We start from the raw sequence: 22,842 nt of genomic DNA, 5'->3' as shown, positions 1-22,842 counted from the left end.
TTCTTTGGTTTTTGATTTTTATTGCACACTTATTTTCTGTGTACATACATTTTATTAAGTCATACACCTTACCACCAAGCCCACTTTGTAGAATTTTGTAGAATAGCCCTTCATGCCAAATCGAATCAAATGCTTTTTTAAAGTCAATAAAGCAAGCAAAGATTTTGCCCTCTTTTTTTGGTGGACGTGTTTATTAATTAGTGTGTGTAAGGTGTATAAATGGTCAGTAGTGCGATGGTTAGGGAGAAAGCCAATTTGACATTTACTTATTACATTTTTTTCTTGAAGAAAGGTTTGAATTCTTGAATTCAAAATGCTACAGAAAATCTTTCCCAAGTTACTGTTGACGCAAATTCCCCTGTAATTATTGGGGTCTGATTTGTCTCCACTTTTGTGGATAGGGGAGATGAGCCCCTGGTTCCAGACATCAGGGAAGCAGCCAGAAGTTAAAACCATGTTGAACAATTTAAGCACAGCATTTTGCAACTCAGGTGTGCTGTTTTTCAGCATTTCATTTCTGATGTTGTCTACACCACAAGCCTTTTTTGATTTAATAGATTTTAGCTTTTCATTTAGTTCTTGTTGGGTTATTGGGTAATCTAATGGATTTTGGTTGTTTTTAATGACTGATTCAAGGATGTTCAATTTTTCTATAATTTCTAATTGGTTCTGTTGTAAGTCTTTTTGTGGGATGTTTTTGTATAGATTATCAAAGTAAGTTTTCCAAATTCCTACATCTTGTATGGCTAATTCTTGTGGCTTTGATGTGCTTAAATTGTTCCACATGTCCCAGAACTGATTTTGGTCAATTGCGTTTTCAATTTCATCAAGTGTCTTGTTGGTATAATTCAATTTCTTGCATTTCAGTGTTTGTTTATACTGTTTCAGAGTTTCAAAGTATTCATATCGTAGCTCTGAGTTGTTTTGCTGCTTATGTTTTTTGTTTGACATTTGTCTTAGGTGTTTTCTAATTGTTTTACATTCATTATCAAACCATTTGTCAGAAACATTTTGATTTTTGCTTCTGATGTTGCATTGCTTTGGTTTTCTCAAATTTGCTTTCAATGCTGCTTTTTGGAATATGCAGTTGATGTTTTGGGTAGCTGAATTGACACCATCTTTATTGTTTTGGTACTGTGAGTTATTGAAAAACTGTATAGAGTTCATCATTTCATTTGAGTTCAATGTTTCAATGAATGCCTCTGCACTGTTTGGAGCCCATCTGAACGATTGGTTTATGTTGTAAAGTTTATTGGGCTGTTTTTTTGAATGAATATTGCCGGTTAATTTCTTCAGAAACACGTTGATCTGACTGTGATCTGACAATGGTGTCTGTGGTCTGACAGTGAATGCACTAATGGAGGAGGGGTCAATGTCAGTGATGGCATAATCGACTACACTTGTCCCAAGAGCTGAGCAGTAAGTAAACTGACCTAAAGAGTCCCCTCTGATTCTACCATTAAGCATGTACAGGCCTAAGGCTCGACAGAGATGTACTAACTCTTTTCCATTTTTGTTCAGTATTTGGTCAGGACTGTTTCTATTATTTATAATAGGGCTACTGTACAAGGAGGGGTGTCCAAATATGTGGTGGTTACCTCCCGCATCAGTGTAGTCAGGCTCAGAACCTGTTCTTGCATTGAAATCTCCACAAAGAAGCACTTTACCCTGCGCCTGAAATGTAATGATTTCTGTCTGGAGATTGTCAAAAAACTGATCATCATAATATGATGAATCTGAAGGAGGAGCATAAGCTGCACATATGTATACATCATTGTCACAATAGATTGTACCTTTGTTAAGTTTTAGCCAAATGTGAGTGGTACCTTTTTTCATTTCATTCAGTGCTAAGTCCTGCTTATGCCAAATGATGATTCCACCTGAGTCTCGGCCCCGTTTAACATTTTTATGTTTGATTGATGGTAGTAAACTTTCTCTATAGCCTGAGGGACACTGAGTATCTATGTCTCCACGACACCATGTTTCCAGTAGGATTATGATGTCCTGTCCCTTGATGTTTTTAATCAATTCTGGATTAGTTGTTTTATAACCAAAATGTGAAGAGTATAGGCCCTGGATATTCCAAGAGCTGATAGTTAATGATCTCATTTATAATAAGTGATATTCACTGGTTTGAGTAAAGTACATCGAAAATAACAACAAAAAAAAAAATACTATATATATATATATATATATATATATATACACACACATATACATACATACATATATACACATATACATACATATATACATACACATACATATATATATACATATATATATACATACACATACACATACATACACATATATACATACACATACATATACACACACACACACACACACACACACACACACACACACACACACACACATACATACACACACACACACACATACATACATACATATATATATACATATATATACACATACACATATATATATATATATATATACACACATACATGCACATACACATATACACACATACATACATACACACACACGCGCACACACACACACAGACACACACCATTACATATAATAATTATTATAATACCGGTGTCAATACATTTAGGAATATTTGTAAACAAATGAATAAGAATGGAATAAGATTGCACTGTACTTATTTTATGTGCAATCTGCAACCCTGTGTGTGTGTGTGTGTGTGTGTGTGCCCGTGTGTGAATTAAAGGGACTGTCTAGCTCAGTAGTCTGCATATTAGTTGCAGTAGTTGGCGCACCTCTCCTATCTCTGATTGTTCTAGGGGTCTTCTGCCAGAGGTTACCTCAGCATATGTAGGCTGACGATCTAATTGATACATGGTGTGGACTGCATCATGTGGTCTACTTCCCTGAAGGGCAGTGTTCTGACCGACCCTGGAGTAGTGGTCAGAGCTGTGTTGTGATGGGCTGGGTCTAGTAGAGCTGTGTTGTGATGGGACAGGTCTAGTAGAGCTGTGTTGTGATGGGCCGGGTCTAGTAGAGCTGTGTTGTGATGGGCCGGGTCTAGTAGAGCTGTGTTGTGATGGGCCGGGTCTAGTAGAGCTGTGTTGTGATGGGCCGGGTCTAGTAGAGCTGTGTTGTGATGGGCCGGGTCTAGTAGAGCTGTGTTGTGATGGGCCAGGTCTAGTAGAGCTGTGTTGGGATGGGCCGGGTCTAGTAGAGCTGTGTTGTGAAGGGCTGGGTCTAGTAGAGCTGTGTTGTGATGGGCCGGGTCTAGTAGAGCTGTGCTGTGTTGGGCCTGGTCTAGTAGAGCTGTGCTGTAATAAGCCATGTCTGGCTCTTTTCTCCTCGGGATGGTGGAGGTACTGTTGTTTCAGAAGGTGGGGCGGGGGACCTTTGTTGCTGGGGTGATGGGTGTGTGGGTCCCTGCCAAGTGTTGCATCTTTTAGGTCCTTGGCAAAGGTTCTGATACTGTCCTGATCAAGATGTATATTATCATATAAGTGTTGACATGTCAGAGTGGGGTGGTGAGCCGTTCTGACGTTGAGCAGTGAGGCACAGTCCACAGTGATCTGTTGATTTATTTTGTCGATCAACTTTTCTGGGAAGTCTTTTCTTGGTAGGAGGGTGGACACAACTATATTGGTTGTTGGGAACATAGCCTGTGCCCGTTCTGCCACTCTTCTCACTGCCCCAGATACATTTTCACCTTTGGCATGAAGGTCGTTTGTGCCAGTGTGGATGATGATGTTGTCAGGGGTGTCAATCCTGGTCTGACTGAGTAGCTGCATTGCACTCTCAGTTGTAGGACACCAGAACTTATACACCTGGTGTCTAGGGAATAATCTTTCCTGGACTAAGAACTTCCCATTTGAATCAATTAGAATTGCAGTTGTGGGTGATTGTCTGGGTGGAGCAGACTGGGAGGCTGGTATTCTGACCTGGGCTGGAGCAGACTGGGAGGCTGGTAGGTTAACCTGGGCTGGAGCAGACTGGGAGGCTGGTATTCTGACCTGGGCTGGAGCAGACTGGGAGGCTGGTAGGTTGACCTGGGCTGGAGCAGACTGGGAGGCTGGTAGGTTAACCTGGGCTGGAGCAGACTGGGAGGCTGGTATTCTGACCTGGGCTGGAGCAGACTGGGAGGCTGGTAGGTTGACCTGGGCTGGAGCAGACTGGGAGGCTGGTAGGTTAACCTGGGCTGGAGCAGACTGGGAGGCTGGTATTCTGACCTGGGCTGGAGCAGACTGGGAGGCTGGTAGGTTGACCTGGGCTGGAGCAGACTGAGAGGCTGGTAGGTTGACCTGGGCTGGAGCAGGCTGGTAGGCTGGTGCAGTGTCATCCGGCTGTGTAGTGGAGGCCATGCTGGTCTCAGGTTCTGCTTGTGTTGTACCAAGCTGGTGGACATGTTCTCTAGATGCAGAGGACACAATGACTCTCTGCCGGTTGAGGGTGTCAATGTACCTCTCTTTTTGTTCGAGCTCCTTTCTAGTTGTGCTCAGATGTACTCTGAGGTCATCATTTGTCTGACTCAGCTTGTCCATTCTGCTTTCTAATTTAGCTATGGATGCTCTGCTCTCCTCCCTGAACTGTTTCATCTCTTCTTTGAGTTTCTGGACAGTGTCCTCCTCTTGAAGCTTCTTCTCTCTGAGTTCTATGACCTCTGCTTCGACTAGAGAGAGGGTGTTGTGGAAACGTTGCATAGCAGGTGTTCTTATTGAAATTGTCATGTCCTTGACTCTGTCTGCTGCAGGTGAGGTAGGTAAAGGGACGTTGAGGGCTTCCTGCTGGGTCACAGAGACCATTGGGGTCTGCTTTTCTCCATCTCCCTCCTTGACTTTTTCCTCATTTTCTGAGATGATGTCAGCGTCTTCTTTTAGGGTAGCAAACCTATTCTCAAAAGCCTGGAGGCTTGAATCATTGCCTTGTATCAATACAGTTCCATTATTATATAAGTTTACTGTTTGATATGTGTTGCTCTGGTCAGCTTCTTCAAAAATGCTGATCTGACATCCTTGGCTGATGCCCCTCTTTTTTGAGAAAGGGAAATGGTTGCAAATAACCTTTTTCCATATGTTCCCTCGATTGGTATTAAAAATTAAATTTGCTCTTGTTTTGTAACTGGTAAGATCTGCAAACAGGCATTCATGGTTCTGTCCCATCAACAAACCTTTGAAACTTTTCTTAGCTTTCTCTGTTTGGATGTCTGGTGGGTAAACAATTTCCATAGCAACGCTGGTGATGTTGGCTACAATGTTGCAATAGAAGTGCTGTTTCTTGTATAATGCTCTCTTGTTTCTTCAGAGGACTGTTTCACTTTGTTGTCCTTTTTTCTTTTCCTTTTTCTTCTGTCCTTATTTTGTCCTTATTTTGTCTTCCTTTCTTCTGTTAACTAGATATTTTTTTGTTATTCTTTGTAAGCTAGCTAGCTTCTTCCAGGAGAGTCCCTAGCAACTGCTTAGCAACATGTAAACAATTCAGCTAACAATTCAGCTAGCTAAGATAACTGTATAATTTTATGAAAAATAGTTACTTTTTCAAAATCCTGTCTTTTTGGTTTGTTGCTTGTATTGTCTTCTATTGAGTCTTGCAGTTTTCTTTTGATTTTTTCGATGTACTTCACTCTAAAAAACCATTTAAATCTCAATATATACAGGAGCTCATTTTTCAGCAGCTGCTCAATTTTCTGTCTTTCCTGTCTCTGTGTCTCTCTCTCTCTCTCTCTCTCTCTGTGTCTCTCTCTCTCTCTCTGTGTGTATGTGTCTCTCTCTTTGTGTGTGTGTGTGTATGTCTCTCTCTCTCTCTCTCTTTGTGTGTGTGTGTATATGTCTCTCTCTGTGTGTGTGTCTCTCTCTCTCTCTCTGTGTATATGTCTCTCTCTCTCTGTGTCTCTCTCTCTCTCTCTCTGTGTATGTGTCTCTCTCTTTGTGTGTGTGTGTGTATGTCTCTCTCTCTGTGTGTGTCTCTCTCTCTCTCTCTGTGTATATGTCTCTCTCTCTCTCTCTCTCTGTGTGTGTGTGTCTCTCTCTTTGTGTGTGTGTGTGTATGTCTCTCTCTCTCTCTCTCTCTCTCTCTCTCTCTCTCTCTCTCTCTCTGTGTCTCTCTCTCTCTCTCTCTCTCTCTCTCTCTGTGTATGTCTCTCTCTCTCTCTCTCTTTGTGTGTGTGTGTGTATGTCTCTCTCTCTGTGTATGTCTCTCTCTCTCTGTGTCTCTCTCTCTCTCTCTCTCTCTCTGTTTGTGTGTCTCTCTCTTTGTGTGTGTGTGTGTATGTCTCTCTCTCTGTGTATGTCTCTCTCTCTCTCTGTGTCTCTCTCTCTCTCTCTCTCTCTCTGTGTCTCTCTCTTTGTGTGTGTGTGTGTATGTCTCTCTCTCTGTGTCTCTCTCTCTCTCTCTCTCTCTCTCTCTCTCTCTCTGTGTCTCTCTCTCTCTCTCTCTCTCTCTCTCTCTCTCTCTCTCTCTCTCTGTGTTTGTGTGTCTCTCTCTTTATGTGTGTGTGTGTATGTTTATAAAAATCCTGCAACCAGACTACAGTAGCATTCAACTCCACATAACTATTTATCATGAACGCAGCTCCCTAATCTAAACATCCTGTCATTGAGTTCCACACTGAGAGGTGGATTTCCGCAGTTAAAACATCCTCATGCCCACATGCCTTCTGACAGCAGTTCTTTCAGGGAGGAACAGTGTTATTCAGAGCCATTAATACAGACCCCATGCATCCTGCCTGTGGTTCACCTTCAGGACAGAGACACACACACACACACACACACACACACCGCAAACATAGACCAATAAAGGGCATGACACACAGGAGCGTGTGTGTGTGTGTGTGTGTGTGTGTGTATGTGTGTGTGTGAAGTATGCAGGGAGTGTGTGTGTGCCCTGAGAGTGTGCTTGTTAATAGAGCAGACTTTATTTAAAACCAGACCACCTGCCCACTCCCTTCATTAATGAGTCTCTCTCGACAAGGATTTATAAAACTGGGTCCTCGGGACCCCAAGGGGTGCACGTTTTGGTTTTGCCGTAACACTACACATCTAACTAAGATAATCCACTAATCATCAAGCTGTGATAATTTGAATCAGCTGTGCAGTGTTGGAGCAAAAACACTGCTCTAGACAAGAGAGCTACTGCCTCCCTCCCTCACACCTTTCCTCCATCTCTCCATCTCTCCATCCCTCCTTCTTTTCTTTCCTAACACCACCTGACTCTATCCCTCCTGAGGAAATTACAGACACCCCCTGACTCTGTCCCTCCTGAGGAAATTACAGACACCCCCTGACTCTGTCCCTCCTGAGGAAAAAACAAACACCCCCTGACTCTGTCCCTCCTGAGGAAACTACAGACACCCCCTGACTCTGTCCCCCCTGAGGAAACAACAGACACCCCCTGACTCTGTCCCTCCTGAGGAAACTACAGACACCCCCTGACTCTGTCCCCCCTGAGGAAACAACAGACACCCCCTGACTCTGTCCCTCCTGAGAACAGTGGGGGGAAGAGGGGGCAGAGGGGCGGCCCCAAAACAATGACATAGCACGACTCACTTCACGTCAGGGGAATCCTCAGAAATGGAACACTGGTACCCAATCAATCATCATGCGTCTTCACTTCTCCGTTCCCTTTCTGTCCCTTCTTTTCTTCCTCTCTAACTCTATCCCATTACACCTATTTTGCATAAACTGCTCCCTTATCCACTGCCAGAACAGAATCTCAGTATTTGACTAAATATCCTCCATATATTCACAGACATGTTGATTTTCTTCAAATAACACTTGTGGTCGTAGAATTAGCATCAACCGGCCTTGACTTGAGTGAACCACGTGTTGTGCCTTCCATATGACAACAACAGGTGTTGGCAGTGTATGGACGAATGCCAAACAAAACAAACAAGTTCACACAGCATGTAATTCAGCCAGGATCACAACCACGGAAACACTCAGAAAACAACAAGAGGTTGACAACAAGAGGTTGCATCCTTCTGCAGTAACTATGGTAACCACTGACCAGCCACTCCAACAATGCTGGCCTTTAATCAGGGAGCGACGGACGGTGAAGTTTCATTCTGTCAACATTTCCATTTCCCCATTGTATCCCACGGAAACCGCAATCACCTCCCCGACCCACGGGGGTAGTCATGGGAACGTGCACATCTCGAAAAATTGATAAATAAACAAGGGTGATGAACAGCAGAGAGAAGGAAAATAATCATGGCTCTTATTTTCACATTTCACTTTTCTGTCAGGTCAGGTCATGCCAACCTCATGCCTGTCTCTAGGCCTTATAGTTAAAGTTAGGTTTTAGAGGGTGGGGGAAACTGATGCTAGATCTGTGCCGATGTCTACCCAGATCCACAAAGATGGTCCTCCATCACCCATCTTTATCCAACATCCCTAGGTGTAGGATGTCTGTGCCAAGGTTATAAGTCTCCAGCCGGGCGGCTCTTTGATACTTCATCCTACAGAAGGACCTTTACTCTAGCCAGAAGAGGCTACTGGACAGGGAAGAGAGGAGATGGTGACTAAGTGGATCTACATTAAACCTAAACCAAATGGGGGGGGGGGGGGTGATAGAACGGACCACTAGAGGGTTGGGGGGTCAGGGAGGAAGTATGTGGTTTTTAGTTGGACTATAATGTTTGCTTCAACCAGCATTAAATCAATGCCTGGGAGAATGTGAGTGGGATTAAAACCCCATTTCAAACCAATGATTACAAACTAATCTACTATGTTATTGGAAGGGTTTTCTATGTAAGGCCAGTTTCTTTTAGTGGTCCTCTCCAGCCTGTGTCAGTTGAATTAGTAACACGAGTATTTTTAAGAGCACTGAGGAAGAGAGTAATGTCAGTTTAGATCACACACACACGACAATGTGTCTTTTAATCCTAAACAGCATTCTGTCCTGCTCCCAATCCCAAGTCCCTTCCCCAAAGAGATGCCCAATCACAAAGCGGGTCAACAATGGTGCTGTCGATCAATCTGTCTCTATAGTGACCGCAGAGAACGCTGGGGTCCGTGAGGTCACTTTCATTCCAGTATTCTCCAAACAGCGACTAATTGCTTTGTTTGTGCTGGGGTTCCTTGTCAGCGAGCAGGCAAATTCCCAGCACAGAGCAAATATCAATCACACTAGCTAATCATATGTTGCTATTCACACCAAATGACTGGAGAGAGAAGGAGCGGAACAGAGAGAGAAAGAGAGGGAGAGAGAATTAGCTGAGAGCGAGAGAAAGAGAGAGACAGAGAGACAGAGAGACAGAGAGACAGAGAGAGAGAGAGAGAGAGAGAGAGAGAGAGAGAGAGAGAGAGAGAGAGAGAGAGAGAGAGAGAGAGAGAGAGAGAGAGAGAGAGAGAGAGAGAGAGAGAGAGAGAGAGAGAGAGAGAGAGAGAGGCTCAGCTGCTCTACTTCTCTGTAAATAAAGTGCACACTTCAGTGGTTGTCTTTGTGATGGTGCTTGGGAGTAGAAAGGAAGGAGGTAGGGTTTTTTTCAGCATATATTGTGTTTTCTCTGTCTAGTGAGTTTTCCTTGTTGAAACAGCTGTAATATCAACCCAGTAACTTTGCAGAGGCATCCCATCAGATCAATTTCCCCCCCATCGTCACCCCCCTCCACTCTCTCTTCTCCCTTTTATCTCTCCCTCTACCTCTCTCTCACTTTCTATCGTGTTTTCAGGGATTTTAACGGGCCGAGCCGAGCAGGCCTTTCTGAGAGGTGAACTCTGGGAACTCTGCCAAAACTCTCAGAGTAATTCAGCCATCTGGATTGAGGTCACTGTTAGTCGCGGGGTGCACAGTATGAGACAGCACCATCCGCACAGCAGAAAAGGCTCTGGGATTACAGTAGGCTTATTGCCGTGTTCATCACTTCCTTCAGGAAAAAAAGACACATTCATAATTATTTGAAACATCCATCACTATGACAAAGTAGAGTAGAAATGTCACAAAGACCTGTATTGTTGAGTTGCGATATAAAGAGATATTTCTGAGGTAATTTCCACAGCCGCATTCATATTCATGCGGGTCTGAGGGTTTCTGAATGCTCTCAGCAGTAAAATACAGAGGATAGCTCATCCTCCTACACCACCTAACATGATGGAAAGAGACACTCAGGATGAATCAGAGCTCACAGGTAGGGATGGAGGCCAATAAGGAGCTGATGTCGGGAGCTAGACAGTTAGGTTTCTGAGGTGAGGTGAACTCACACAGTCACACACTGAACAGGTCATACACACTGTCACCTCAACCCCTTTAAAACGGCCCACCGTTGGGATGCATCTTATAGACAAGGGGTATTCAACTCTGACCCTACGAGGTCCGGAACCTGCTGGTTTTCTGTTCTACCTGAAAATGAATTGCGCACAAATAGTGTCCCAGGTCTAAATCAGTCCCTGATTAGAGAGGGAACAGTGAAACAATGTGGAACTGATGTCCCAGGTCTAAATCAGTCCCTGATTAGAGAGGGAACAATGAAACAATGTGGAACTGATGTCCCAGGTCTAAATCAGTCCCTGATTAGAGAGGGAACAATGAAACAATGTGGAACTGATGTCCCAGGTCTAAATCAGTCCCTGATTAGAGAGGGAACAATGAAACAATGTGGAACTGATGTCCCAGGTCTAAATCAGTCCCTGATTAGAGAGGGAACAATGAAACAATGTGGAACTGATGTCCCAGGTCTAAATCAGTCCCTGATTAGAGAGGGAACAATGAAACAATGTGGAACTGGTGTCCCAGGTCTAAATCAGTCCCTGATTAGAGAGGGAAGAATGAAACAATGTGGAACTGATGTCCCAGGTCTAAATCAGTCCCTGATTAGAGAGGGAACAATGAAACAATGCAGTGGAACTGATGTCCCAGGTCTAAATCAGTCCCTGATTAGAGAGGGAACAATGAAACAATGTGGAACTGATGTCCCAGGTCTAAATCAGTCCCTGATTAGAGAGGGAACAATGAAACAATGCAGTGGAACTGATGTCCCAGGTCTAAATCAGTCCCTGATTAGAGAGGGAACAATGAAACAATGTGGAACTGATGTCCCAGGTCTAAATCAGTCCCTGATTAGAGAGGGAACAGTGAAACAATGTGGAACTGATGTCCCAGGTCTAAATCAGTCCCTGATTAGAGAGGGAACAGTGAAACAATGTGGAACTGATGTCCCAGGTCTAAATCAGTCCCTGATTAGAGAGGGAACAATGAAACAATGCAGTGGAACTGATGTCCCAGGTCTAAATCAGTCCCTGATTAGAGAGGGAACAATGAAACAATGCAGTGGAACTGATGTCCCAGGTCTAAATCAGTCCCTGATTAGAGAGGGAACAATGAAACAATGCAGTGGAACTGATGTCCCAGGTCTAAATCAGTCCCTGATTAGAGAGGGAACAATGAAACAATGTGGAACTGATGTCCCAGGTCTAAATCAGTCCCTGATTAGAGAGGGAACAATGAAACAATGTGGAACTGATGTCCCAGGTCTAAATCAGTCCCTGATTAGAGAGGGAACAATGAAACAATGCAGTGGAACTGATGTCCCAGGTCTAAATCAGTCCCTGATTAGAGAGGGAACAGTGAAACAATGTGGAACTGATGTCCCAGGTCTAACACAGTCCCTGATTAGAGAGGCAACAATGAAACAATGTGGAACTGATGTCCCAGGTCTAAATCAGTCCCTGATTAGAGAGGGAACAATGAAACAATGCAGTGGAACTGGCTTCCAAATCCAGAGTTGAGTTCAAAGATGACAGACTAAAGCCTGTTTTGTAAAATACAATGTGTTGGAGTGAATAGTTTGTCTTCAAACAGGTATTGAAGCACAAGTGTGGACAATGAAATTGTTCATGATATCTCCTTGTCTTTGTTTTCTTATGAAGCTTTACATTTGTCAATACAGACATACTGTAAGCGATTCCAGTCTCTAACTAAAGGTTCGTATAACGTAATGGGCTGACAAGACAGAATCTGTGGTGTTGGATCAGAATGGACGGCAATGCAGTGTTCTGTTACTGAGGAGTACCAAGGCAAAATGTACCCAGGCAGAAAAAGTGCCAATCCTGATGCATTCGAAGTCAACAGAAGGGGAATGTAACATCTGCTGTATGTCCTCAAAATAACTGTCAAGTAGTCAACAACAACAAAACATATATCCAGGATTCCGTAACAAAACAAGACCTTACATCCACCTCCTGTTCAATTTGGAAACATTGTCCAACAGGATTGTAACCTGTCAAAAATCCTATTGGATTAGTGATTTTTCCAAAATAATCCTATTGGATTAGTGATTTTTCCAAAATAATCCTATTGGATTAGTGATTTTTCCAAAATAATCCTATTGGATTAGTGATTTTTCCAAAATAATCCTATTGGATTAGTGATTTTTCCAAAAGAATCCTATTGGATTAGTGATTTTTCCAAAAGAATCCTATTGGATTAGTGATTTTTCCAAAAGAATCCTATTGGATTAGTGATTTTTCCAAAAGAATCCTATTGGATTAGTGATTTTTCCAAAAAGAATCCTATTGGATTAGTGAATTTTCCAAAATAATCCTATTGGATTAGTGATTTTTCCAAAAGAATCCTATTGGATTAGTGATTTTTCCTAAAGAATCCTATTGGATTCCAATGCAAGATTTTGGAATCTGTCCCATTAGACTCTTATGTGATTATATCCTTTAGGATTCTATTTTATAGGACCCTATAGGATTCCAATACATGAATCCAAATGAAAAATCCTATACGATTTTGGAACCAGTCCTAAAATCCTATAAGATATGTTCCAAAATCTGATTTTCTATTGGATTCTAATCAGATTTTGGGGGGAATTTTCTTTTACTAGGAAATAGTTTCTTACCAAAGTCAATTACAATAATTCACAAAAAATTCAACTACATTTCAGTCCAAATATGTTGTAAACTAATGTGTTACTGTGCTTCAATTAAAGCTTAATTACTTGGCTGCTGATTTGTACACATGTAATGGGTCTATAGGCACAGAGAAGATGCAAAGGGTAAGACTGACAATGTAATCATAGGATGGGACCGGTAGGCCTACCTATGTAATTGCACAGACCAAAACACCGTGAGAAACGAGCCTTAATTACCAGTGGATATGTTATTATACAAATTCATATTTGAATCGCAATGTATCGACCTACATAGGGCAGAGGCGAGAATGTCATGAAGCGCGTGTGAGGGGGAATAATCACAGCGTCAGCACCACCAAGCGGTACTAAAACATTTCAGATAAACACTGCAAACTTCTACACCGGGATATTCTTATTATTTTGTGAATAATATCATCGGCTAATATTATTATTATTATATGGTGAAAGTGTCATATGTATTTATTCTAGCTATATGAACAGCTGAATTGTGCACAACAACAGAACAGAGCAGGTGGAAACGTTTAATCTTTCTCCAGTAAAATAAAAACTCCCGAGGTTGCAGTATTTAGACTGCAAGACTGCACTTTAATCAGTTCAGTGAAAGGTATAATTCGGAAAGAAGAAAATATAGTCAAGGTAATGCAATTCAAGTGCCAAGATTTATAAACCACTCACCAAATGAAATCTCCAACTACTCCCGTTCATCTAGCAGGAGCGAAGCTGCGAGTTTCAACCAGTCTGAAGAAGAAGATGAGCGTCGGCGTGGCTCAGGGAAATGAAGGTAACGATAGAGTAATCACAGTTTGCGTTCTCATATCCAAAACGTCCAGTATCTCAGTCTCTGACTGCTCAGCACATTTCTCAGGTCTCTCTCTCTATGCCGTCTCTCCAGGGGTCGTATATTTTTCTGTCCTCGTGTCTCCTCGCCCAGCGCGCTATGTAACTGGACACAGCAACGCACTGCTGAGCTCCGCTCCAGCTCACAGACAATCGCCTCGGTCACTGAGACAAGGGACGAGGACGCAAACCAAGCGACGCGGACACTTTAAACTTTGTTATAACTGTAGCACGAAGGATGATCTGGTGGAGCTTTGCAGAGTGCGCGGCTATGTTGGTTGCTGCGTGCAAGGCAAGCGCTCTGTGATAGACATGGAGTTCGCAGGATTTTAAAAGGAACTGAAGGAACATTGCGCCCCTACTTTGCTTTTTAAAAATGTTTACAAGATCAGCTTCAAAACCTCCGTTTCGTTTCTCTTGAGATACATACAGTTGTTTTCGTCACCTCTTGTTTTTTTTATTTTTTATTTAACATCTTTAATTAATATATCCTCTGTCAGGTGGCCCTTTACATGCACTTTGCACACGGAGTCGACAGACATACATTTTATCATGTTGATGGAACTTGTGGGAACCCATAGGCGGTCATAGCGTTCCATAAATGTTCTCAGAGAGGAAGTCAAAAGCCTTCTTTCATTTAGCAGATCCAGAGGGATTTACCGTTAGTGCATCTTAAAATAGCTAGGTGAGACAACCACATATCACAGACAACCACATATCACAGTCATAGAAAGTACATTTCACCTTAATAATTGACGTGGGATTATTTAAAATACTGTTTGAAGAGGTAGGGTTTCAGATTATTTTTGGAAGATGGGCAGGATGCTGTCCTAACTAAAGGGGGAAGATGGTTCCATCAGTGGGGTGACAGGACAGAGAAGAGCTTTGACTGGATTGGGCGGGAGCTGCCCTCCCGTAGGGGTGGGAGGGGCCAGGAGACCAGAGGTGGCAGAACGGAGTGCTTGGGTTAGGGTGTAAAGTTTGAGCGTTCGTTCACACCGTGGATTAATTGACCATGATTCTAGCGTCTCCACTGCTGCAATAGTGGATGGCAGGGAGCGGCGCACAGCTTCCTGTAGGTCGTGTACGTACTGCAGACGGATATTACAGAGAAACATTGACCCATGAGATCCCAAGTCCAAGTCGTGTAACAGGTAGCCTTGAGTGAAACAACAGTTCTGTGAATATTTTTTATTTATTTTATTTTATTTAACGTTTATTTAACCTGGCAAGTCAGTTTAAGAACACATTCTTATTTACAATGACGGCCTACCCCGGGCCAAACCCTGATGACGCAGGACCAATCGTGCGCTGCCCTATGGGACGCCCAATCACGGCCCGGTGTCCTACTTTTGACAGATATTGCTTGGGTGAAAACAGCACCATGTTTAAAAAGGCCTTTCAGAGAGAAACAGCGAAATACAGCCAACCTCCTTGTGAATAGAAATATCAATCAAACAAAAATAAATACATGTCAACTCATTTTAATTCTGTCAAAAGTAATAATTAACTTCTCAGACATTGGTCCATTTCAAATCTTAACGCTACATCCACACCAATCAGCATGTAGCAAATACGATGCCCATATAAACTGTCAAAATGTGTATACAGTAGATGTTCATGCCTTATTTGTCATTTTTATCCCTACAGCCAAATGACCATGTTGGTCAAGCTGTTCCCAGACACGGCCTATCTATGACAGTCATCCTGTGATGACACTTGACAGAGAGGCGACGTCTACTACTTTGACAGATGCATTTAGTTATTAAGTCAACGACAGACTGTTAAATAGACCTCTGCCTCTTCCTGTACTGGCCTAGCTGAACACAGATACAGTAGGATAGGCTCTCTGTACCCACACATCTACATTCAAATCAGGAAACTTTCATAAAAATGCAAACCGCCCACAATAGAGGATAAAGTAAAGCTGTGATTTACATTTGAAGTGGCAATCCTCCAACTCACTAGCTTTCGCTCTCTTTCTCTTTCTCTCTCTCTCACCTCTCTCTCACCTCTAACTCTCATCTCTCTCTCTCTTGATATGGGAAGTGTGTGGGTAACCTTTTCCTCCTCTCTGTGCCAAGCGATGCAATGGGAGCATCCCTTCTTTCTTTAAATACGGAAATGTTCCAATGCGAAATGTCAAATTTTGTCAGAGAACGTTCGCATATTTACAAGGCTGAGACTTGGCATGGATTAGGTAGTAGAATATGTATGATGCATTTGTTTGATGCCAGGGAAGGACAAAGACTAGACAGGACACAGGGGGAGCCTGTGTTTCATCCTGTACATCCCATGGTGACTTGTACATATTACTCACTGCAGCTGTCCAACAGTTTCTAAGAACTTACTAACTCAACGTCAGTGAATTCATCTTCAATTGTGGCTGGATGTCCTTTGGGGTGGTGGATTATTCTTGATACACACGGGAAACTGTTGAACGTGGAAAAAAAACCCAACAGCGTTCGCCCTCTGAATGGCTCACATACACAATCCATGTCTCAAGTTTTTTTTTATCCTTCTTTAACCCGTCTCCTCCCCTTCATCTACACTGATTGAAGTGGATTTAACAAGTGACATCAATAAGGGATCATAGCTTTCACCTGGTTTCCCCTGGCCAGTCTATGTCATAGAAAGAGCAGGTGTTCTTAATGTTTTAAACTCAGTGTACATTTTGACATGTTTACATAACGTGGAACCTAGAACGATTTGAATTAATATCACAAGGTCGACCATTTTAGATTTTAGTCATGTAGCAGACACTCTCATCCAGAGCGACTTACTGGAGCAATTAGGTTTAATTGCCTTGCTCAAGGGCACATCGACAGTATAACCAACTCTCTAAACCGCTAGGCTAAAGCACATGTAGGTAGTAACCGTCTGGATTCAGAACCTACTGTTTGATTCCATCTCAATCTGGATCTAGCTCTTACTCCAACTAAAGCCTCTCCACTTGGAGATCCTAAAACCCCTGGAAGTGTTATTTACATCGTCATCAAGTTAGATTCCAGACAATAAGCTTCATGTTAGATTCCAGACAATAGTAGGTCTTGAGATAAATAAGCTTCAATTTAGATTCCAGACAATGGTGGGTCTTGAGATAAATAAGCTTCAATTTAGATTACAGACAATAGTGGGTCTTGATATTAATAAGCCAAGTTAGATTCCAGACAATGTTGGGTCTTGAGATAAATAATCTCTGCTAATGGATGGATGGAGGGGGGAGGAATCACCTCTGGTGTGTGTGTCCCTCTCCTTAAACAGCAGACATACTGTATTCCATAGGTGCCAGAGTCAGTCTAATAATCTGGAGTTGCCAGGCAACCCACACCAAAAATCTAGGCTAGGCACAAGTCCCTTACCGCTCTTCACTCCATCCCTTCCTCCCTCCATCCCTTCAACTGGCCCCAAATGTGTTTGCTGTTGTGAAGTGTGTGTGTGTGTACCTCTGCCTTCCCTCCTACAGCAATCTGTCCATCTGTCATACTGCTGTTGCTACAGAGCCGCTGGTCAGCTCAGGACTGGATGGCCTCTGGGAACCCTAAGAACAAACAATCCATTGCATGTACGCCACACACACACACACACACACACACACACACACACACACACACACACACACACACACACACACACACACACATCGAGTTTACAGCAGCTGACTCAATCACCTAAGAAAGACTGTCCCCTGGGGATGGGGTGTGTGCATTTATATGGACCGTGGGTCAGTTTGGATAGGGTGATGGAGAGGGGGTGATGGATAGGGGGTGATGGAGAAGGTGATGGAGAGGGTCATGGAGAGGGGGTAATGGAGATGGGGTGATGGAGAGGGGATGATGGAGAGGGGGTGAAGGAGAGGGTGATGGAGAGGGGGTGATGTAGAGGGGGTCATGGAGAGGGGTAATGTAGATGGGGTAGTGGTGGAGAGGGGGTGACGAGGGGTTGAATGAGAGGGGGTGAGGAGGGGTGATGGAGAGGAGGTGAGGAGTGGGTGACAGAGAGGGGGTGATGGAGGGGTTCATGGAAAGGGGGTGATTGAGATGGTGACAGAGAGAGGGTGACAGAGAGGGGGTGAGGAGGGGGTGGGTGACAGAGGGGGTGATGGAGGGGGTTCATGGGGAGGGGGTGATTGAGAGGGTGATGGAGAGGGTGTCAGAGAGGGTGACAGAGAGGGGGTGAGGAGGGGTTGAATGAGAGGAGGTGATGGATAGGGGGTCAGGAAGGGGGTGAGTAGGGGGTGAGGAAGGGGTGATGGAGAGTATAGTTCCTGAAAGGAGGAGAAAAAGGGAGGGAGGGTAGAGCGGGAGAGGAGTGCTGGCCAACTGAATCTCTGCAGTCATCTTTCACCCTGCTACTGTATCGGCGTGGGCCCAATGAGCCATCCCACACTGCACTGGGGTCAAGGCCAGGCGATTTCTCAGGCTTACCCAGCCTTGCCTTGCCCCTGCGGTGGCGGGGGAGAGGACCCTGTAGTGTCGGAGCTCCAGAATGTCTGCTGTAATGGTAACTGTCACGGTCCAGAGGAAGAAGGATTTGTCTTTTGATGTCAATGATGTCATAAATGTCAAGGTTCTCCGAGAAGAATTTCTGCAGTGAGGGGAAGTGATTGAACCAGATAGACCTGGTGTCTCCCAGGTGTATAACAAAATAGACCTGAAACACACAGACACAAAGCTCAGCAAAATCTGGGTGAGATTTAATTTTCTAATGGCTGCCATATTATTGGCACAAAATCGTCTTGTTCTCATATAGTGCGTGTGTGTCCATGCACTCGTGTGTATGCATTGCCTATAAGTGTGCCCTCTGTCTTCTCTTGTGGCTTCTACAATGTGATGGAGTGGAGCTGTTGCACCCTCCAACCCAGCAGTCCCAGAATGAATGGATAGACTGACAGAGAGAGAGAGACAGAGTGAAAGGGAGAGAGAGAGAGACACACACACACACACAGAGTGAGACACACACACAGATAGAGATAGAGAGAGAGAGAGAGGGAGAGAGAGAGAGAGATAATCAAATGCCGTGCTCAGCCCTCAGTCCATCTTCCCCTACTCTACTGATACTCTGGCCGGATAGATCCCTCAATGTCCTCCCCTGCTTCCACCATGATGGATAATAACCCTCTCTCTCCCTTGGATGTGAAATGAAGTGGAAAAGTTCAGCGGCGGAGATGATAAACAATAATAGTATTGGTGTCAAGGGTTTTACTATCCATAAACAGTGATAGTATTGGTGTCAAGGGTTTTACTACCCATAAACAGTGATAGTATTGGTGTCAAGGGTTTTACTATCCATAAACAGTGATAGTATTGGTGTCAAGGGTTTTACTATCCATAAACAGTGATAGTATTGGTGTCAAGGGTTTTACTATCCATAAACAGTGATAGTATTGGTGTCAAGGGTTTTACGACCCATAAACAGTGATAGTATTGGTGTCAAGGGTTTTACTATCCATAAACAGTGATAGTATTGGTGTCAAGGGTTTTACTATCCATAAACAGTGATAGTATTGGTGTCAAGGGTTTTACGACCCATAAACAGTGATAGTATTGGTGTCAAGGGTTTTACGACCCATAAACAGTGATAGTATTGGTGTCAAGGGTTTTACTATCCATAAACAGTGATAGTATTGGTGTCAAGGGTTTTACTATCCATAAACAGTGATAGTATTGGTGTCAAGGGTTTTACAACCCATAAACAGTGATAGTATTGGTGTCAAGGGTTTTACTATCCATAAACAGTGATAGTATTGGTGTCAAGGGTTTTACTATCCATAAACAGTAATAGTATTGGTGTCAAGGGTTTTACAACCCATAAACAGTGATAGTATTGGTGTCAAGGGTTTTACTACCCATAAACAGTGATAGTATTGGTGTCAAGGGTTTTACTATCCATAAACAATAATAGTATTGGTGTCAAGGGTTTTACGACCCATAAACAGTGATAGTATTGGTGTCAAGGGTTTTACGACCCATAAACAGTGATAGTATTGGTGTCAAGGGTTTTACTACTCATAAACAGTGATAGTATTGGTGTCAAGGGTTTTACGACCCATAAACAGTGATAGTATTGGTGTCAAGGGTTTTACTATCCATAAACAATAATAGTATTGGTGTCAAGGGTTTTACGACCCATAAACAGTGATAGTATTGGTGTCAAGGGTTTTACTATCCATAAACAGTGATAGTATTGGTGTCAAGGGTTTTACGACTCATAAACAGTGATAGTATTGGTGTCAAGGGTTTTACAACCCATAAACAGTGATAGTATTGGTGTCAAGGGTTTTACTATCCATAAACAGTGATAGTATTGGTGTCAAGGGTTTTACGACCCATAAACAGTGATAGTATTGGTGTCAAGGGTTTTACTATCCATAAACAATAATAGTATTGGTGTCAAGGGTTTTACGACCCATAAACAGTGATTGTATTGGTGTCAAGGGTTTTACTATCCATAAACAGTGATAGTATTGGTGTCAAGGGTTTTACAACCCATAAACAGTGATAGTATTGGTGTCAAGGGTTTTACGACCCATAAACAGTGATAGTATTGGTGTCAAGGGTTTTACGACCCATAAACAGTGATAGTATTGGTGTCAAGGGTTTTACTACTCATAAACAGTGATAGTATTGGTGTCAAGGGTTTTACGACCCATAAACAGTGAGTATTGGTGTCAAGGGTTTTACTACTCATAAACAGTGATAGTATTGGTGTCAAGGGTTTTACGACCCATAAACAGTGATAGTATTGGTGTCAAGGGTTTTACTACTCATAAACAGTGATAGTATTGGTGTCAAGGGTTTTACGACCCATAAACAGTGATAGTATTGGTGTCAAGGGTTTTACGACCCATAAACAGTGATAGTATTGGTGTCAAGTCTTACTATTCATAAACAAATGATTGCCACACCCTGATCTGTTTCACCTGTCGTTGTGATTGTCTCCACCCACCTCCAGGTGTCTCCTGTTTTTCCCATTAGTCCCCGGTGTATTTATCCCTGTGTATCCTGTCTCTCTGCGCCAGTTCGTCTTGTTTTTCCCATTAGTCCCCGGTGTATTTATCCCTGTGTTTCCTGTCTCTCTGTGCCAGTTCGTCTTGTTTTCCCCATTAGTCCCCGGTGTATTTATCCCTGTGTTTCCTGTCTCTCTGTGCCAGTTCGTCTTGTTTTTCCCATTAGTCCATGGTGTATTTATCCCTGTGTATCCTGTCTCTCTGCGCCAGTTCGTCTTGTTTTCCCCATTAGTCCCCGGTGTATTTATCCCTGTGTTTCCTGTCTCTCTGCGCCAGTTCGTCTCGTTTTGCCAAGTCCACCAGCATTTCTCCTAGCTCCTATTTTCCCAGCCACTGTTTTTTTCCTAGCCCTCCTGGTTCTGACCACTCTGCCTGTTCTGACCTCGAGCCTGCCTATCCCCTTGTACTGTTTGGATTCTGACCTGGTTTATGAACTCTCGCCTGTCCCTGACCTGCCTTTTGCCTAGCTCTTTTGGTATAATAAACATCGGAGCTCAACCATCTGCCTCCTGTGTCTGCATTTGGGTCTCGCCTTGAGCCCTTATAATGATATAATTTGTGTCAAGGGTTTTACTATCCACAAACAAATAGAAGAACCCTGTTGATCTATTCGTATTGACTACAAAATGTGTTTTAAAAATATATATATTTGGCAATATAACAAATAAAACGTCCATTTTTCAGGACCCCGTCTTTCAACGATCATTTGTAAAAATCCAAATAATTTTACCCGTCTTCATTATAAAGGGTTTAAACACTGTTTCCCATGCTTGTTCAATGAACCCATAAACAATGAATGAACTTGCACCTGTGAGTGATGGACGGATTCGCGTTGATCGTCGAAGGGACACCGAGGTGGAGGATCCGTCATGGTCTGGTGTGTATTTACACACGTTAAGATAAATGCAGTTGACAGTGAGAGGACGTTTCTTTATTTTTTTCTGAGTTCATAGTGGGTGTTATTTTGTCTGCTAGCACACTCACAGTCCCTTGTCCTCGGTGTCACCGGGGTCACACACATACAACACCCCTCCAACAGCACTGTAAACACAGACACACACACACATACAACACCCATCCAACAGCACTGTAAACACATACACACACACACACATACAACACCCCTCCAACAGCACTGTAAACACATACACACACACACACATACAACACCCCTTCAACAGCACTGTAAACACAGACACACACACACATACAACACCCCTCCAACAGCACTGTAAACACAGACACACACACACATACAACACCCCTCCAACAGCACTGTAAACACAGACACACACACACACAGGCAAGAATGCATACACACACAGGAACAGAGCTGTGTTTGTGTTTATTTGAATGGTGATGCTCTCTGATCAGTTGTGCACAGCAAATCAAGACTGGGCTAACCCGCTACACTGTCTGTGTTTCTCTGGAGTTTAGTCAGTCTATATTTATGTTCTTGGCCTCTGCTGAAGCACAGAAAAAATGTCAGAAATCTGGAGAGTTTTTTTCACAGTGTGGACTGATGGATGCATTGACTGTCTATGTGCCACAGTGAAGAAATATATGGAATGGTTTATTTGACGATTTTTCCTGGATCACCCATAGGCTTCTGTATGCCGGTATTCACAATCCTATTTTCATGGTAAATGTACTGTAACACTGTCTTTATGCAACCATTTTGTTTTCACATTTATCAAACTTCTCATCTATCTTCTGTCCCACCCATTGAGAAATAAAAGTACAGGAAAAAAAATAATCCTAAAGAGCAAAAAAAAAACAACAACAACCAGGATAACACCGAAAACGAGCCCTAACCAATAATCATCATCGTCGTTACTTGGTCATGATCCTCTTCCATTACCGGTGATAATCTCTTTCCCACTTTTTATAATAATGAGGAGGCAGTATGATGTTGAAACTCATTAAAAACAAAAACCCTACATCCATCACACATCACAGGCACACACAGACACACACAGACACACACAGACACACAGACCGGACAAGTTAATTCATTGTAATTACTGGCCTGGGATCCGCTTGGGGTTGAATGGAGGGAGAGAGACTGAGCGACAGAACAGACAGAAGTACAAAATGCAAAACAAAAAAAACATGTTTGTGGTCTGTTAGGTTGTTTGTGTTCTTCCTCAGAGAGGACAGTGAAATGTAA

At 43.0% G+C, this 22,842-nt stretch overlaps 1 protein-coding gene across 3 annotated transcripts in view; it reads right to left on the bottom strand.

Moving 5' to 3' along the window:
* The window catches only part of LOC110489566 (semaphorin-5A), a 282,353-nt gene extending 268,386 nt beyond the window's left edge, over positions 1–13,967 (bottom strand). The window contains exon 1 of one of the 3 annotated variants that reach the window (XR_005036038.1): positions 13,502–13,967. The gene's annotated coding sequence lies outside the window, so the exon portion shown is untranslated. The remainder of the gene's footprint in view (positions 1–13,501) is intronic. The other 2 variants (XM_036943684.1, XM_036943683.1) reach the window with 2 other exon arrangements.
* Positions 13,968–22,842: the final 8,875 nt, after the last annotated feature.

The sequence above is a fragment of the Oncorhynchus mykiss genome, chromosome 15 (assembly GCF_013265735.2).
Source record: "Oncorhynchus mykiss isolate Arlee chromosome 15, USDA_OmykA_1.1, whole genome shotgun sequence".
In the NCBI taxonomy this organism is placed as follows: Eukaryota; Metazoa; Chordata; class Actinopteri; order Salmoniformes; family Salmonidae; genus Oncorhynchus; species Oncorhynchus mykiss.
Note: the sequence above shows the minus strand (reverse complement) of the source record. Positions and strands in the feature narration are given on the sequence as shown.